The following is a 6,681-nucleotide window of genomic DNA, read 5'->3' on the forward strand; positions in this document are numbered from 1 at the left end:
TTATTATCCTGCAAGTTATGTATAGAGTATATGGTACTTTTCTGCTAGATCAAGCACCAACAGACTAGTGGAACATGACTTACCAGTACATTAAATATATGATCCCTTCATCCCATATGTCTGTATCTAATATGGAAGTTTTGATTCTTTGTCTATCTGAACCGTGTAACATTCTTCAGGGAATTAAAATTGTTTTATTAATTTTATTATGGTTTTCAAATGTACAGGCTTTTTTTTTTGCAATACATAGCATTACCTTATCTGTAATTTTATATAATTTCAAAATAACTTTATATATGATATAATATATTAATTAAATATCCCTGACACAATAATGTAAAAGAAGATTTATAATGTAAATATGCATGTGTAATATACTTGAGATTTAGACATCGTTTTCTTGTTTATTTTGTTATTATTTGTTGATAATTCTGGAGCCCACCCATCTTCCTATCTTGTAGATACTAGAGGCTGAGGTTACTTCCTTGAGGATGAAGTGTGAAATTCTGAGATCTAGATTGCATGAAGCTATATTTCCATATCCCCAATATGCCTTCATAATGTTGCATAGGCACAGGGGCACCTACTTTCATGTTAATACCAAATAACAATGATTCACCTATGAATATTTTATTGTATTCATGAACACTTCCTCTTGATCTTAGCAGATTGTTGTTGCCTCTTGAACATTGGTCATAGCATTTTCCTCTCTGATCAAAACAAGCCGTTACCCAACATTAAAGACATCTTTGAAAGAAAATAGAAATAATCTAGGCCTCTGAAAAACAAGTGAAGAATATGTACCTTTCTGATCTTCTGACAGAAAAAAAGTATCTTCCACTGACCTTAAAAATGAATACCCTTTTCTTAAATATCAGTACACTATTCCCCATAATCAGTTAGTTCAGATTATAATATGACTAAAAGCAAATTACTGGTTTATTAAGCCACCTAATAGTAAATTGTCACTTATTTCTAATGAGCAGAATTAGTTAATAGAATATTTTTCTGCCACAGAAATAATGCCTGTAAGATGATCAGTATTTCTTCTGAAAATGAATGTTAAACTCTATATACCAATAATATACAGTATAATGATATTAATTAACTAGGAGGCTGTTATATGCTGGATGTATTATCAGTCTTAAACAAAGCACATGTGGTCCAACATAATTTTCATCCATATATATTTTATCCCATCTTATCCTGAAAACCAATTTTCAAATCTAAAATTTGTGGCCCCTTCAGAATAAAAAATTGGCCACCCCTCCACAGTAATGTGTGTAGCATGCTGCAGGTATAAACTGAACACTGTACATTTGACAGTGTTCTAGAAGCCAGTACATGCTATTCACAGTACAGTCACATTCTACAGCGTATGGGTGGAGTGGGAACTGTATGCAGTAGAGCATATCTCCCTTCTCAAGGACAACTTAAATATGTGACACTGTATGTTTCTCGTGACTGTACACCTTTATTGTTTCCCCACTGTTGTCTTACCTACCGCAATTTCTCTTTCAGGCAAGACGGTCTGTATGTAGTTGGCAAGTTTCCAACTCTCACTCACCTAATGACAAACAGCCTACACCTCCAGTCAGACTGGTTTTACAAGACTTCACTGACTGTTATCATGGTATTACCTGCCACATAAATTACCTTTCACGCATGTTTGTAAGTTAGATCATGATTTTGTGAAAATGTTGTGCAAACAGAAGATTTGGATGTGGTTGCTTATTTTACCCAAGAAACTGTGAAGCTTTTAAATTTGAAACTGTGAAATCAGTTTTGTGCTGACAAGGTTGTGTAGTGTGTTATGGATTTTTAGCCTGTGCTGATGCGAAAAGATACTTCACTTACATGCAAGCTTCTTAAGTATAGGTGCAATAAGAATCTATGTAAGTTATTAATTAATGCATGTGGTAACAGATACTTGACAATGTTATATATTAATTGGGGATCATGAGATAATTACCGTATTTAGGTCATGAACGTAATGATTACGATATATATATCGTATATCACGCACCTGGTATAGCCATATAAACTGATGTATTTGACTGGCTGTCACAATATTCTGCCCCTAAGTTAATGACATAAACAGATGATACTGATGTAAAATGTGGGTTTCTCCCAAATTAAACTTTAATTATTTGCTAACTTTTAGTATCACATGTATATTTATAGGATGGGATGGGCAGGATATGCAGCATGCATGGGGAGAAATTGAATGTAGGATTTTAGTGGTAAAGCCATAAGGAAAGAGACCACCAGGAACACTTAGACGTAGGTGGGCAGATAATATTAAGATGGATCTGAGAGAAATATGATGGGGTGGTATGAACTGGATTCATCTGGCTAGGGTAGGGACCAGTGGAGGGCTCTTCTGAACACAGTAATGACCCTTCAGTTTCCATAAATCCTTGAGTAGCTGAGCAACTGGTGGCTTCTCAAAAAGGACTCAGCTCCCTGTAGTTGGTTCATTAGATGTCTAGTTGTATAGAAAGATAAACCTACTACTGCCTACACAAGGAGAAGAACCGATATTATTATTATTATTATTATTATTGGTAGTAGTAGTAGTAGTATCGCCATCTTGATCGTCGTCGTTGCCGCTGTTGTTACCAGCAATATTATTATTATAGCTTACTACTACTGCTACCACGAATACCACCATCGGTATTATTGCTGTGCATTAAAATAATAAAATCAGTGTGCCTGGTTACTAAAGTGATACAGGCTTACAACCGGTTACTGTAAACACTAAGTGTTAGTGTCGCTTTGTTTACTAACGTATAAATTGATAAACAATTTGATGTGTGTGTGCAGTACCGCCCTTTTCATTAAAATCTGTACCTCCAAATCGCTATACGTCTTCTCGGTATGGTGCTAAGCAGGTTGGAAAGGAAGGGTAGACGCAAGTAGACGCTGCCTACTTACTATCATGGCTCTTCATTTTGAGGTAAACGCTTTCCAGTGCATTAACCATCGTTCCCACGACGATACATGTACGAACAAAGTCACGCACCTGAATTGTAATAAATTGGCCATTCTCACAGACTTTTCAGCTGATCTGGAGTGTCTACCTAGTTCTGAAAAGCCATTTCCACCCTTGGTGTCTACACCGAGGAAGAGTTTTATCTCACTTTGCATTTTTATTTGAATTATGTTGTTTCAAACTGATATGTTCTTGTTGAGCCGGATGGTTAATTCATCCAACTTCCAAATGAACTGAACAATTTGAGTTCATTCATCGCGGACAAGTCGTGATCCACCCAGCCTTTCAAAGTGTCAAAGCTTAAGGCCGACAATCCATCTCCATTTAATTTTGAGCTTGAATTTGTTGAGCGTTACCACCATGTCACCTGTATAACTTCATTTGCCTGGTGCTTAGGCGCAGATGATGTGATAAGCAATTGCTTGTCTCCATAATCATCTATTTCATAAATTAGAAAGCAGATTCTACGAGTAATATCAAACACAGCAGATGCTTAAACACAGGTTTCTTGTCAAATGCGTCATAGTGTTGTTCTTATAACAGTATATTTACGTGTATAATATTCACGCAGAGGCAGATAAATCTGACTTGACGCTTCGCTTCTACATATAAAGATCGTACTCGTATAAGAGACATAAAGTTGCGGCGTCAGTGAGCAACCGCGTAAAGAATTCGGCCATGTTCCATACGGATTTTGAGTGTTATGAGTTTCTTAATCCCCGAAGTCATATATCCGTTTTCTGTTAAAAACGTAGGGGTTCCGAAGTATGTCACGGATTTAAGGAATAAAATTTCCGAGTCGTGTCCTTCAAGAAAAACGCTTAGTTACGTCATGATTCTCATAACTCGCACATAAATTCCATATAGCGTCACGTGCATTCATGAACGCAAAGAATTTCAAGTGACGGTTTTCATCTGTCGCATTGTTTGCCGCCTTCATACAATTTTACCGGATCGGTAATATGTTTTAACATAAACGTACTTCAAAGGCGTCCTCCTAAATTTATTGCCTGAAAGCAAGAATACTTTTAAATTCAATTACAAATACGGCGATACTGCTATTATATTTAACGGTACAAAACTATCCAGTAGCAATTGTACCGAAGAAGCTCCCCATTTGTGAATTGCAAATTTCTGTAACAAAATAGGCCAGAGCCTATTTTTCTTTATAATTATAAGTCATGGTTTTCTAAACATAATTCACCCAAAAAAAAATAAAACAGTGACAAAGGGCTTCTTAATTCTATTGAGATGGAGGGCGGACTGTGGGGTAGGCTTATATGTAATTAAATTCAGGTTAATTTTATTCATCCTTTTTAGTAGTCAAACATAGGTAAAGCTATCCATGTAATAGACCGTGAAGGCCAACAGGATTGTGAGACGTCGAGGATCCCACATTTTCTCAAGACAATCGGCACACAGATGGCGGTAAGTTTGTGAGCCTTATGCACCAGCCGCCTTTACCCCCTAGTAAGATTCCTGGTAGTCATTTGTGTTAGAGGCTGGCAGCTGGAAGGATTAGGTAAATTGTAAAAAAAATCCACCTCATCAGGACTCGAACCTGTGACCTTCTGGTTTGTAGCATTAGTGCCTCAAGCAGCTATGCTACTGCGTGCCCCCAGCAAAAAATAGGATTCATCTTGTATACACCCATACACATCTAAAAGTAACATAAGGAATTCAGCTAAGTTCCTTCAAGCTACCACTAAATACAGGTACAATTCATAAAAACAAATCAACTCAAATATCATATTCTGCTAATTTAACATGACAAATACTCATCTACAGAGTAAAATTTGTGTCATAATAAGCAGGATCTCAGCTCTGTTTTAAACTGCCTCATTTGTTCCACTTCTGTAATTTTATTTTGTAGTTTATATTAATACAGTAGGGGCAAGATTTCTCCCTTCTCCACATCATCCAGACTGGTTCTGGGGCCAACCCAGCCTCCTATCCAATGGGTACCAGGGGCTCATTGCCCAGGGATAAAGTAGCCGGAACATGAAGCTTTTTACTCTCTCCAACTAGTCCTGAGGTTAAGAATATGTGGATCTGTATGTCTTCATGGAGCAATGTTTAATTATTTAAGCACAGAGACAACTTTAACTTCACCTTAATTTATTTGGTAATTTGATTCACATATTCATTACACATTTCTTGAGGATGTTTGCTCTGAAAAACTGAACATGGAGGTTTACCTTTTGGCATATACTACGATTATAAATTTTCAGCACTTTTTTCCTCTTTCTGTGTGTGTGTGTGTGTGTGTGTGTGTCTATATATAGTGATCAGACATTGTGTGAGACCACTCCTCTACTCCTCTACTTCTGACTGATGACTTTACCTTAAAAAGAGGACTACAGTATGTGATTTTAACACGAACTAAGACAGTGTAGCAGTTTTAACACAGTTTAATAAAATATTTGTAACATATCAAGACACCTGAAGATGGCCGTTTGGGGCCGAAACATGTAGAGTCGAGGTGTATGATGTTCTTGTATCTTGGTATCTTGTGACTCATTCTATATCCTATGGCTTGTATTATGCCTGTATGAGGATCAATTAGAAAGTGAAATAAATGGAATGGAATGGAAACTAAAATTGAGTGGTGAATGGAAGAGTGTTGCAATATTGACGGATGATAAAGAGTGGATGTTAAGTTACCAAACACTATAATAGCTAATGTTTGTCATATTTTCTGATGTGGGGGGAAGTACATTGTTTTCCACAGTTATGATCTTTGAATACTTGCAGGATTCACTTTTTTACGATTTTCTGGATGCTGATCATTAGCCAGTAATACCAGTTTTGGGTGCAGTTTGAAAAACAAAAGAAATAACCTGCTTTTATTTTAATCCTTTTTCCTCCAGTAACTGCACCCAAACCTCTTGACTTCTTTTGATTTAACTCAGTATGGTATACAAATGCTAAATGCTGTTCAGTCACTTTGATTTTTAATTGGTTCATTTTAAGATTCTAAGCCTTCTGTGTTTCTGAACTTTATCCATCATCTAGTATTCTAAAATAATTCAATGTTCTGGACAATGGACCTGTTTCCATCCTCAGTAATCTTGGATGTAATACATCGTCTTCAGAATCCTTTAGTATTGCCTAATGTTCAGTACATTACTAGTGATTACAGAATTATAGTCATGTGCTGCATGTGTATGTGGTTGTGTTACAGTTGCATTTTCCATTATATGCACTGGAACAACTATTCGATGTTTCTTCATTTCTAGTAGTCCCAGCCGAATTACTTTGTGTTACATTTCATTCATTTAATATTCTCTTAATTGTTAAAATTAATTACCAATCAGGTTACACCAGCAGTAAAGCCTCCTGGAATGTCAGCCAGAAAACAGATATCCTGCAGATTTTCATGGCTTCTCTATGTCCCTCCGGGAAAACTCTTGGATAGTACATCATTTAGACCATGACCGCTTCCTTCCATATCCTTTCCAATTCATCAATCATTTAATCTGACACTTTATAGTCCCAGTACTGACACAGTCAATAAAGAATCGACTTAAAAAAATGAAAATCAAAATCTGTTGTTTCAGAGAAACTGTAATGAGGATTTCATTGTAATAATATTTTTTTTTAAATATAGTGTAACATGTTGCGCAATGGAGGAACCCCCCCCCCCAGCAGTGACGCGGCGGGTGAGTCAGCGCTCCGTCACCCCC

General features: G+C 36.6%; 1 protein-coding gene across 3 annotated transcripts in view; it reads left to right on the plus strand.

The window, feature by feature from the left end:
* The window catches only part of LOC111865230 (sodium/nucleoside cotransporter 2), a 49,677-nt gene that overhangs the window by 1,564 nt on the left and 41,432 nt on the right, over positions 1 to 6,681 (plus strand). For 2 of the 3 annotated variants that reach the window (XR_004513106.1, XM_023853117.2), the window contains exon 2: positions 1,522 to 1,895. The gene's annotated coding sequence lies outside the window, so the exon portion shown is untranslated. Of the gene's footprint in view, positions 1 to 1,521; positions 1,896 to 3,933; positions 3,953 to 6,681 lie in introns of those variants that run through there. The other variant, XR_004513105.1, reaches the window with a different exon arrangement.

This window comes from Cryptotermes secundus, unplaced genomic scaffold, assembly GCF_002891405.2.
Source record: "Cryptotermes secundus unplaced genomic scaffold, Csec_1.0 scaffold614, whole genome shotgun sequence".
NCBI classification, from domain to species: Eukaryota; Metazoa; Arthropoda; class Insecta; order Blattodea; family Kalotermitidae; genus Cryptotermes; species Cryptotermes secundus.